At 37.6% G+C, this 13,185-nt stretch overlaps 1 protein-coding gene and 1 non-coding gene across 2 annotated transcripts in view; one reads left to right on the top strand and one right to left on the bottom strand.

Moving 5' to 3' along the window:
• The window catches only part of LOC150091646 (vitellogenin-6-like), a 101,658-nt gene that overhangs the window by 6,978 nt on the left and 81,495 nt on the right, over positions 1–13,185 (top strand). The gene's annotated exons all lie outside the window — the stretch shown is intronic.
• On the bottom strand, positions 9,322–9,403 carry TRNAL-AAG (transfer RNA leucine (anticodon AAG)). Its single transcript has one exon. It is a non-coding gene; the product is annotated as a tRNA-Leu (tRNA).

Raw genomic sequence — 13,185 nt, 5'->3', positions numbered from 1 at the left:
AACAAGGATGATGATTCTTAGCTCAAAGTTGGATATCTCTCGTCCTCCGTTGGTCAAGATCAACAATGTTCGCTTCCTCATAGTTAAAGAGAACAAGGAGTGGTAACTGATTCCAGTCTCAATCACTTGACAAACTTATGATCTAAAATACGTAGATTTACTGGTGCAATTGAATGGGGTCTCTCTAGAAAAACTTTAAGGATCTATTACAGTGCAGTTTTCCTCCCTCTGGTCACGTATGCTGCCGGTGCGTGGTTTTACAGAGCACGGCTCAATCACTTCAAAGAAAAACTCACCTCCTTGCAGAGAACCATTTTGTGATGTATAGTTAAGGCATGCAGGACAGTCTCGACGCAAGCTCTGCAGGTACTGGCCGGAACATTAGAGGATTTTTATACAGACTGAAAAACCAGATTCATACCGAATTTCTGGGAATAACCATCAACCTTCAAGATGATACTAAACGAGAAAGAAGGAGACTGTGGAACGAGTTAGTTAACATCTGGCAGTCTCGATGGGATACAGCTGCCGTTGGTGCAACAACGAGAAAATTTATACCACAAGTTTCATTTCTCCAGGATAAACGTGTTCGATTGTTGTTCTGCATGGACATATTCACGTCCTACATGGATCGATGAACCAGAGTGTTTTTAGGTTCAATTTTTCACAAAAGACCTCTGTTCGTGTGGATCACCACAGAGTTGGGATCACATCTTGTATCATTGCTCCCTGTATGACGATCTCAGACTTCCTCTTCATGCACTTACTCATTTTCAACCAGTACAGGAGTCGTCTCTGCTTCAATGCTCGGAGTCATATCAGATTCTTCAAGCTTTCGCTCAAGGCGCATTTCTTCGAAGCGTTCACTGTCGACAGATCTCAACAGGATGCAGCACAATGGCCCTGCTGATGCATAGCTTGTTAGATCTCCTTTAATAATGGTTATATAAACTCAAATCCTCAAGAAGTGTAATTTTTCCTCTGAATTACGCCCGCAGACAAAATTAAGTGCTTTTCTTTCTTTCTTTTTTTTTAGCAGCACCACTATCTTCTTTCTTTTAATTTTACTTATTTATTTTAATTTAATTAATTAATTTATTTTTTGTCTTATTTTTATTATACATGTTTTATTTTATTTTCTTCTACTTCATTTATTCTTTCATTTTTAATTCATTTCTTTTCCATATCCAGCACCGTGGGTGGTCGTTTTTTTTTATCCCTCTGCAATGCCCCCGCCCCCCAGAGGATCCTAGCCTACTTTCTGGCAAAACCAGGTGGGTCAGAGTCTCTTTTGAGACAGTACGTGCTTTATACGGGCTGGCCCACTTTCCCGTGGTGTGGACGAGTACCCAGAATCATCTGTCCAGGTGACTGATGCTTCTGGGTAGCCAAGCGGCCAGAACAGAACAACAGAACATACACACATAATACACACAAACCTACATCATTCACATTTCTGGCCCTTTTATAGTGTGGTACTATTCTTCACAGAGATACGAGACGGAGTTGAACTGATGCTCTAGGAGCTGCCCTTTACATATACAGATGTCCACATTTTCGCGAAGATTATTGCAAATTTTTGCGCCTCTGTATTTTATATTTTTCTGATCTATGGCTTTTCTAAAAAAGTGGAACCTTCAGATTCACTTCATTTCTTAAATTATATGATATTTCTTCTTCTTCTATTGTTATAAAAAAGGGATCTTACCGCATTCCTCGTTGTGTCCAGATGAAATACGCCTAGAATCTGTTTGTAGGCTAAAACGAGACTCACCACAGAATAGAACTATACTCTATTTGTCAGGACTCCAAGTCACATGTTCATGGCACCAGTTTCGATGGTGGTTGGGGCTAATGGTATACAAACCACAGGCTTCCTTGTGTAGAGTCCACTTGAATTGAACTTTCTTAACGCAGTCCGGTTGGAAATGTTTTCACCTGTGGCTGCAGCAACCTCAAGAGACAGGATATCGTAGGGTTTCGTCTTGTTGTTACAGCCAGATAGCGGCCTGTTCTCGTTAAAATATTCCTAGGGCGAGCTTGAGCTGCTCTTCTTGTAATGGTTCCTGTCTCCTGAAATTGCTTCCATAGTGCCAAGACGATCACGTTTTCTACTTGTACTGTACTGTACATTAAGCCAACTTGCCACCTCTGTCTGCGACTGCCTGGCTTCAAGTCATCCAACGGCTCTCCATCTCAAGAATCACCTGAACGACAATGACTTGCCATCCTGAGTACCAGAGATATGGCTATTCCACTGAGCAAGCCAAAAAACGGGAATGAAGTGATGTGGTGGCAACCCGTCTTTTTATAGGCATGAATAATTTGCATAATGTGAGGCTCTGTAAGCTGGTAAATTTATTTCTTTTGAATACTCGGAATTTGCATGTCAGAATGCCTATTATGTCAAATATTCACATTTGTCGACACTGTTCACAGTAATATATTCATGAAAAACATTTTGTTCTGTTAATTTTGTCGAGCAGTATAGATCTCAGTCGAAGATATCAAAGTTCTTCCCCTCAGAAACTCCGATTTTTTTGTCCGACAGGCAAACCGACAAGAGAACAAGCGCAATTTGCAGACATAATACACATGGACAAATGTGGTAATTCTCGGGTGGTCCTAATATGACATTTTTTTATATTTTTAAAAGCATCTTCACAGCAGCACAGTGGTTATAATCCCAATCCTCTCCACACCAGTTGGAAAAAGCCCGAATTCGAATCCTATCAATGACGCGAGGAAGTTTTATCGGTTTTTTCAGAGATGCTCCTGTGGAATGGAGTTCGTGGGATCTCTAAGACGCAGTACAACTATTAAAACTAGCTTATAAAACTATAGATTTCTCAGTAGCAAAATTTAGAAAATATCCATATTCATAAATCGATGTTATATAACTATTTTCTAGCTGCAATCTAATACTGTATATTAATCTCTAACAATGTCGAACACACAATATTGTTAAATAAAAATAAATGACAATTAAAAATTAATTTCAAAAATTAATCATAAACAAATTACGATCAAAAATCCTTGTTTATTTACAACAATATTTAAAACCTGAAAATAGTCTTCCTTTTTACAGGCATGTCTTATATTCTGGTCAATACGGTAGGTGAATAGTTGAAAATCCTCCTTAAAGACATTAAATTCAATTAAATATCTCTATATATTTAATTTCATTCTCTTTTATTTGTTTTCTTTATATATTTTACGTTCATATTTAATAAAAAGTGGATACCACCACCCAGACAAACGTTTCAAGGTTATTTAGTTCTTCATCGTGTCTATGTTTATTACATTCTTAAGTAACTGAGGGAGAATAATCTTTTTCATATTCTTTTAAGTGAGAAATTAAGTCAGCTTTTACGTCAACAGTCAATTAACATTAATGTATCTTCTAGTGGTATAGAATTTGTTCTCCTATAAAAATCAGACAGTTTTATTCCTGTTACAGATATAAGCAATTAATTAAAGCAGTTATATGGTCATACGCTACATTAACGAGGAGAATTTTTTTTAAAAAACAAATCACGTGAAAGGAGGGGAAGAAACAGAAGAAAAAGCTTGCTGAACCGAGATGTTTTTGTGGATGGCTGCACATCCTGAAAATTTCACGTTCTCTAACGATACCATCACCGCCTTGTCGCCATCCGAGTAGCCCGATCCGCTGGCAGTCCGTACGTCGGCCACGTGCCTCGTAACGACATCCGAGCCTCAGGAGGTGGTGGTGCCACGGAGTGACTGTCGGGACGTACCGCACGAGATTTCGAGGATCGTTTTACTGCAGTGGTCAAGAAACAAGAGCGAACAAGGGTTCTCTCCTTGCCCACCCTCTCAGCTACCCCCGTTGTAGGGGGGGTTACTGCACAGGCTCTCATTAATTAAAACACATTTGGCTGAGATGTGATCATAGGTAAAGCCTGTCTGGGTGGTTTCAGTTCTTCCGTCATCCGGAGAGTTATGTCGAAACTCTTCTCTTGTCACTGAACCCTCGTGTTTCTTTTATTTTTTTAATCCAAAGTAGCAAGTTGCTAATTGCTACTTCCCCTTGACCTACGAGTTGTTATCGGTTAATCAGCTGGTGAATAAACCCGACTGCAAGAAGAGTTAAATGACCGTGTGTCGCGTGGGCCTGACAGCGACTTGTTCATTTCACTATTTCTTCTTTCGTTAATGACATCCAGCGACAAGCAGGACATTCACATAATACCCTTATTGGGTCCTGTGGGCATTACTCTTCCATAGCGAGAAGGGAGTGATGAAGTCGTTATGAATGTTCCATCGCTTCATCAAATGTTACGCTAGGTGAACAACAGGCAGCTCTTTTCTCCTTAGAACCACGCAATATTTCGATTCCATGCCCTTTTCTCCTTAGAACCATGCAACTTTGTAACATTTCGATTCCATGTTTACTACACGATGTAGAGGTGCAATTTGGTCAACTTACAACAATCTCCACTCTATAGCCTTGTTTCGTATAAGATATTAAAGTTACAGTAGAGTGGTCGATAATTCGAACTAATTGAGACTGGGGGTAGTTCGGACTTCCGAACTTTTCAAAATATAGTTCTGTAGACGAAAAAAACAGGTTTAGTAAGTTTAGAAATAAAAACACTAACCTTTAACGAAAATAAATACTTATCTTTTGTTTCACCATTTTCAAACTTCGTTTCTTTGCTGCCAGATCTCTCACGCTCTTCAGCAAGAGTAGTTGGGTTGGACAGTATTTAGTTTGTTGCTCAAACTAGGCACTCTTGGGTAGCACAGTTGGTAGAATCACCGTCCTCTCCACGCAATGGGTGAAAAAGACCTGAGTTCGACTCCCGTCTACGATGGGAGGAATTTTTATGGGCCTTTTTTCACAACGTAGCTGAGTTAGTCAATCTCAGGCGAAGGTAGAAGGTAGCTAGGAGGGTGGCTCATATATACATCCAACAACATTTATTAGAGAGTAACACAGAATAAAATATCACAAAATACATAAAAAAAATAAAGAGGAAAAATTACATAGTACAGAAATCAATAAAATAGAAAAATTACAAAAATACATAGACAGAAAATTTTAAAATTACAAAACGTTGTACATTCTTAGAAGAATTACAAAATTACATAGTCATCTACACTAAGAATTGAATCTGATTGTCATTCTGTTGACCAAAATGATCAATGACAGAATACATAAAAATGAAATATGGACATTCAAGCCTTTTCTTGATATGCACAAAAGTTCATTGGGTGAGAATAATTGGCTTATTTCTAAATTTAACAAAAACCAAACCTTGCACTAATAAATAAAAGGTTCGGTCCATGACGGAATTTAAAATAAATAAATAGATTTTCTGTTTATATTCCGGGACGACCACACGGCCAGAGGAGTTTGTTAAGAGGAGTTTAGTTTGCTGGGGACATTCAAAGCCTTAAACGCCTCAATCAAAATACCCTCTCAGGTGCCTAGTCTCCAGATGCTGCAATTTGCAAAACTGAAGTCTTTCTTGATAAGAGAACCCCTTTGTTCCCTCACCAATCTAGTTACTCTTCTTGTACTCGTTGGGGCAGCTCTAAATCCTTCCTAAAATGAGGCATCTAGAATCCCTACCCTGAATCCCAGTGGCGGATTCAGGGTAGGGGCACCGGGGCACGTAAGCAAAGTAATTCAGACTTTAGCTGTGTGCCTGTGTCCGCCAGTCACATTATGTTTGAGTGTCATATTTGTTTTGTTCTGTGCACGAGCAAGGGACAAAATTGTGCCCCCCCCTGTCACAAATGGCGTCATTTTTTTCTGGATCACCACTGTCTAGACCTGTATATAGTACTCAAAATGTGACTATCGTCTTACACAATGGGACAATGACGTCCTTATTCCTGCTAGAAATTCCTGTATATCATTGACAAACCGCATGAGTTGTCCTGGCAACCTGTCTGCACTTCTCAGAGAACTACATATCTGTCTGCACAAACCTCAGGTCCTTTTCATTTTCCTGAGTGTATTACCACACAGTGGTAGGTTGCCCAGTGATTACTGCTACCCATATGCAGTACCTTGTATTGTCAATGTTAATTTCACTTGTCATTTCTCAGCCAATTTGCCTAATTTTTCAAGATCTTGTTGCAGCAGCAGCAGCAGCATACCATCATTATTATCATTATACATCCGGCCAACCTTTGTACCGTCTGAAACCTTGGACATCAAACCTGATATACCTTCATCAATATCATTAATAAATACAAAAATCAATAATGGGCTCAACGTCGAACCCTATGGAACTACATTAATAATATTAGTCCATTAGTCCACGAAGAGCAGTGTCCCCTGATAACCACTCTCTGTCTTCTCCCACTCAACCATCACTTTATCCATAGCAATAACTTTCCCTTAATGCCACAATGCTCCAATTTGTAGAGCAGTCTTTTATGTGCAAAAGTATCAAAATCTTTGCTGAAATACAAAACAAGTGATATCAAAATAACTCCTTTTGTTACTGAATGTTACTGAAACTAGCAGCCACTCAAATTGGTCAGACATGATCGCCCCTTAATGAACCTATGCTCTGACTGAAGTGTAACTGCACTCTTGTCTAAATGGTCCTGAATTACTTCTTTGACCAATGACTCCATTATTTCCCTGCAACAGTAGTTAAGCAAACAGATCTGTAAATACTCATGTCCCGTTGATCCCACCTTTGTAAATTGAAGTTACATTTGCACTTTGATCCCCCTTTGTGAATTGGGGATACATTTGCACCTCTCCAATTCACAGGCGCCTTTGCTAAATCCAAAGATTCTCTCATAATGTTGGCTAAGTTTGCTTACTTCCTTTGCTGGATAGATCCTATCCACCTCAGTTGCCTTTGGATTCAACAATATACTTCAACAATATACTTCTTCCTCTCCGTTATTATAAAATCATTTGGCTCCCTGTCAAAGTTTGATAAGCTTCTGGCCTCCACTTCCTTAAAGAAATCCTCATGTGTGAATGTAAATAAAAAAATAAAAAAATAACTATTCAGTTTGTCAGCGATCTGAGCAGAGTTATGAACAGTTAAACCATCGATATCAAGTGGACCAACGTGATTCATCCCCTTCTTTCTAGTGTTTACATAAGTAAAGAAGTCTTTGCCGTTTTTTCTTTGCATTCTTTTCAAAAGATTTCTCACAATCTGTCTTGGTTTGCCTAACCTCCTTTGTGACTTGACTGAAACTAGTTTATATCTACTATAGACTTCTGTATCACCTGATAATTTATATGCACCCCCTGCATATTTCTTCTTTGCCACGTGTCTCATTAGTTCATCTGGCATCCATTTAGGTTGAATTACCTTGAACAGTATTTCTTAGTTGGTATGAAAAGCCATAGCTTCTATAATTTTTTCTCGAATGCTTCCCATTTAGAATGTGTTGTTGATAACATTATTAGTTTCCTCACTGTATAGAATTTAAAACTGCTTGAGATTACTGTAGTCTCTTTTACGAAAGCAAAAACCCTTCCCTTTACTCTTGATGGTAATTACTTCTTAAGTAAATCCTACATCAATACGCTGTGATCACGACCATCCAATGGTTCTTTTATCTGCAGATTCTTAATGTATGAAGAATCACTGCTGATAATCCGATCAAGGATACTGTTCTTTGTTGCTTCTCTAACATGCTGCTGTACAAAACAGTCATCCAATAAATCCACAAAAGTCTTGCTAGTGTGTGAGTGACCAACCGACAAGTTCGAGTCAATATCTGGAAAGTTAAAATCGCCCATTACGAGACATTCCGATTTCCTGGCCCACTCTATTTCTCTGTAGAGTTGTTCGTTATACACATCCTTATTCATTAGGCTTATAACACATTCCACCTCTAATTTTCGTTTCCCAATGCTTATGCACAATTGACTCACCATTGTACTGGTCATCAATATCAATTGATGCACTGCCTTAGATTTTATGTGTTTCTTAACTAAGAGCATCACCCCCTCCTCTCCTATCTGTGCATACTGAACACATTATACTTCCTCATATTCAAATTCTGCATCCCTTCTATCTAAGTGACATCACATCTCTGATGTCCCCACAATGTCTGAATTTGATGAATTGACTAGCACTTAAAATTCATCAAATTTATTTGCTATTCTTCTAGCATTGGTTTACATGCAAGTATATACATGCACCTATTCTTACTCTTAGTTATTCTAACATAGGCCGCATATTTACTTGTTCCATGATGATCAACAGCAAGCTTTGAAATCAATAGTACCTTGCATTCTGTTCTGCTGAATGAAATAGAAGTAGTCCAAGAATCACTTTAATCTCTTCCTGCAGCTATTGTTAATCTGTTATTCTGTGTATCCCTCATAAACTAGCAGTTTTCTGACCCACCTAGCACTGCCTCGATAGCATCAGCAAATATTCTTGCACCCTTTATATTTAAGTGTATCCCATCCCTGTAGAAGCAGTCTCTTCTGTTAACAAGCACAGACCACGTTGAGAAAAATTCTATTGCAACTATTCCACAAGCCTTGCACAATTTCTCCAAGGCAGAATTGATCGGTGTTGAGGTAGGTAGTTGAGAGCTTAGTGGGCCCCCAATTTAATTTTCTGGTGGGCGTTTTTATTAAGTTTTATGAGACGCCGAATCGAACACCACCACACACAATGACATCCCCGCTGGCTGTATCATGTCCCATTCCAGATATCGGCAAATGTCAAACAGGTAGTACATTTCGTAAATCCGTGATTCGGACATCCCCCCCACCCAAGTGTTTCCCCGATCCACATCGCTTCTTTACTTTGAGACCTGCTCTGTCCTGATGCTTGATTTTCGTTAAAATTCAATTTAATTAAGATTACTACACTAAACCAATATTCTGTTAAATGCGATAATAACACTGTGCACCAGTTAAAGAGAAACAATACGTATTATATGTATTACGCTGTACCGTTACGCTTGTAAAGTTATAAGTTAATTATAATAGATAATAAAATTATCTTAACGTCAACCTACCTGATTCGAACTTTCAAGATGTCTATTTACCACAATAAAAACACTAAAATTCCCCTACCACACTACAGTACAAGTTACAAGATACAATATTCGCACCAAAACACCGATGCAAAGGTTCTAGGTATATTACGTTGTAACTAACAAGACATTTAGCTAAATTTAAAAATAAACTAACGAACGTGACTAGGGCTGTAAAGCTATTTATAGAATACAGTTTAATATGCTAATAAAAACGGCAAAGTTTTTCAAAAACTTATCCGTTCCAGGAGTTAAGAATCTTCGTCATCTCGAACTCTTCAGGTGGCACTTAATAAACCAAAAATAACTTGGCAGGGGTGGGATTCGAACCCACGCCTCCGAAGAGACTGGTGCCTTAAACCAGCGCCTTAGACCGCTCGGCCACCCTACCACATATATCAGCTCTCTCAGGATAGCTTTTAATGCCAGAAACACAGCACAGTTACTCATCTCTGAAAAGAGAGTTATCAACTTGGTATCTTCCTAAACGGCTTAGTCATCAGAAAGGCGAAGTTTTAATAAAGAGTTTGTAGTTACGTAGGATGAACACCTCAACTTCTCTAAAAATATTCGTACTTGCACGAAAGAAAATATTGATTTCCATTTGAATTGGGAAGCAAGAGCTAAGTGGACTTGGGGATGTCAATCCGAGGTTTGATCTTTTATCTTTTTGATCTACGAGCTATAAAAGGAACTTTCACAGGATTTCCAAGAGAAGTGTTTTGTTTTATTTGTGTACTTTACAGCCATTGCACCACTCTTCCAACATTTCGGTTGGTTCCTCCAGTAAATCCTACCTCTTAGCCTTGAACTTGCTCTCCGAAGACTATCGATCAACGATATTGTGGATTTATATTTTCCATATGATGACAGAGCAACATTCAAGAGCAAAGGTAAAGAAAGATAAGTATTAGTCAATTAGATGAGTGTATTCTCTGGAGCGCCTTCAATTTCAAGAGTAGTTAAACGTATTAGATTCGAAATACGAATATTTTTAGTGTATTTTTTACAAGTATAAGCATAGGGAATTTTTTTATGTAGTAAGTTGCTTATTTGGAGGATGAAAAACCCGAATTTCAGCAATAAAGACAGTGCTGTCCTCGACTGAAACTAAATTCGACTATAGAGTGATGGCAAGTAGTTAAATGATTAAAAATCGACAATCCATCTTCAGAAATTCAAATTATAAAGAATACATTTTTCAAAGTTAAAGAAAGTGCTGGTTTGGTAGGAGAAAATGATTTTAAAAATATGCAGATCAGTAGAAATCTGTAGTATAATTCGACCTTTCTGATTGATAAGTTCTGATTCTTTCATCTTTCTGATTGATAAGTTCGCTTTCATAAATTAATCTCAAAATGTTCTGCTTTTAAAACTGGAACGTTTTGAGATCTAGAGTTTTTAAATGTTTTGAAAAAAAAAGAAAAAAAAGAAGAAGAAAATAGTTATAGTAGTTTATAAATTCAAGCGCATTCATAATTATCTTGATGCTTGAAACTCAGGATCAGGGGCGGCTCGTCCATAGACACACAGTGAACGGAGTTTTTTGAAATTTTGAGAACAATACAACGCAATGAAAATTTTTATTAACAGGACCCGCATACAGTATGAGCATCCTCTATTTCCAGTAATCACTTCAATAATAAACGAATAAAAACACGAAATCGTTTCCAACTTTGAAGTTTAATTAACCGTAGACCTCACTGTGCGCCAGGCAGTGACACATTTTAATTCCAGTGAATATCTGGTAGTTAGTTGCCATTGGCAACCAGAATATTGGCAACTTGCCAGTATCCATTTTTTATAGGTGAAGCGAATCAGTCACTGTACAGCGCAATGAAGATTTCATCGTTGGCCATGATGGGTGTGTAGCCACAATGTCGGTGTCTTTTTGTTATTCGTCCGAATTCCCATTAAGTAACTAAATAATATCAGTGTTAAGCCATTCAACATTCAACAATGTAATTATGTGATTATAGCTTAATTGCGAATTGAGCTTGAACTTGGTAAGTTGAAGTTATATTATGAGGTGATGTGGAAGTAAAACATTATTTGTACGACACACGATTTTGGGAAATTTGATTCGATCATGGCATCCATGGTTCTCCATGAAGTAAATCGCGTGACAGTGAATAAACTTCAGCAACTTAGTTTTTCACAATTATCTCTCCAAGAAAAAAATGCGATTAAAAAAGAAGGCCGCCCCACACCAAAGATTCAAATTTCTCAGCGGGGAATAAGAAATATATTCTCAGTTTTAAAACTGAATGGTACCAAAGGAAAAGTTGGCTTTGTGGTTAAGTTAAAAATGCATTTTGTTTTTCATGTTTTGCTGTTCGGAGGTGACTTAACGTGGACAAAAGTGGCTTTACAAACATAAACAGAATGAACAAAAAACTAAAACATGACAGTTCGAAGAAACATTGATAATGTGATTTCGCTATTGCTTTTAGGAAGCGTAAATATTAAAAAACAGGTTAGCGAGGTCTACAGACTTTCGATCTGCAAATAACAGAAAAGTTACTAAGAATCGTGAGGTATTATCCAAAATAATAGACTGCATTAAATTTTGTGAACATGACGAAAAAGACGATTCTAAAAATCCAGGAGTATTCAGAGGATTAATAAATTTCACCTATACATTAGATTCCAACTTAAAGAACCATTTAGAAAGTAATTCAGCATTTAAAGGCATTTCAAAAAATATCAGAATGATAATCTTGACTGTTTGCTGCAAATATGCCGGGATGAAATAAAAAGAGAAATTAAAGAAGCTTCATTCGTAGCTGTCATGGCTGATGACACAACAAATGTTTCAGAATATATACAAATGGTAATTGTTCTGAGATATGAACCGAATGGAGACATTTTTGAGCGTTTTTGGGGTTTTTTCACTCCAGAAAACCAAACAGCAGACTGAATATCGAAGTGCATTCTAGATCAGTTAGACATAATCCTCGAAGGAAATACTCAAAAACTAGTTGCTCAGACATTTGATGGCGCAAGTGGGATGAGAAGCAAGAAAGAGGGAGTTCAGGCGAAAACAAAAGAAGTGTACAAAAATGCAGATTTTATTCACTGCTATGCACACCAACTGAATCTGATGATGAGAAATGCAGCAAGTGGTACCCGAGATTCAAGAATATTCTTTTCGAACCTCATGTGAATACCAACATTTTTCTCAAGGTCACAGCGTCTCTCTGTTCTTAAAAAGCATATGGACAGCCGTGTTGCCCGACCTTCCCCTACAAGATGGAACTTCACAATACGCACCGTGAACAGCGTTTATGAAAAATTCGAATCCTTAAAAAAAGTGCATGGAAGAACTACAAGCGACAGCAAACGCAGCTAAGACGATTTCAGCAGCAACTGGAATATTGTACACCTTGAGTAATGAAAAATTCGAGTTCTGGTTAGAACTTTTCCATCAGATAATGCCTCATGTGGAAGTTATTTATAATCAAATGCAATCTCGAGAAATTGAGGCAGTTAAAACACATGAATATACAGGAACCTTTAAGAATGCCATTCAAAAAATCAGGAATTCAATGTGCTGTGAAAATCCTTCAAAAATACTCATGATTGAAGCGAAGGAAGTATGCGACTATATAAGTGTTCACATAGGTGAGAGATATTCGTTTACAAAGCAATTAATTGCTGCTAAATTGTTTAACAAGGAGAACTTTGTTATTTTTCGTACGAAAACGTCAATGGAAGAGGTACGAGGGACTAATGAGGCATATCCAATGATTGAAAGAGAAAAACTTCTTACGGAATTACAAGTTCTATAGAAGACATGATCTACACAATTATTGAAAATTAACTGACTTGCTGAAATTTATCTCAGAAAATAATCTAACTGAACTTACAAAAAACTCATAAAAGTTCTTTTAACCATTCCGATGACTACTTCAGAGCCCGAATGCTGCCATTCGACATTAAAAACATTTTTAAGGAGCATTATGAATCAGGAAAGGCTAAATGCTCAAGCAATGCTTTCAATAGAGAAAAGCATGGTCAACAGTGCACCAAACTTGAATGAAAAGTTATTAATCTATTTTCAACAAATAAAAACCGAAGTCTGTTAATGGTAATTTCTTGGGTAAAATTTTGAGAAAAATATATAAGCATCAGGTGAAGCTTTCAAAGGGGAGAGCGAAATGATATTTATAA

Source organism: Mastigoproctus giganteus, chromosome 1 (assembly GCF_048544385.1).
Source record: "Mastigoproctus giganteus isolate SK-2022 chromosome 1, ASM4854438v1, whole genome shotgun sequence".
NCBI classification, from domain to species: Eukaryota; Metazoa; Arthropoda; class Arachnida; order Uropygi; family Thelyphonidae; genus Mastigoproctus; species Mastigoproctus giganteus.
Note: the sequence above shows the minus strand (reverse complement) of the source record. Positions and strands in the feature narration are given on the sequence as shown.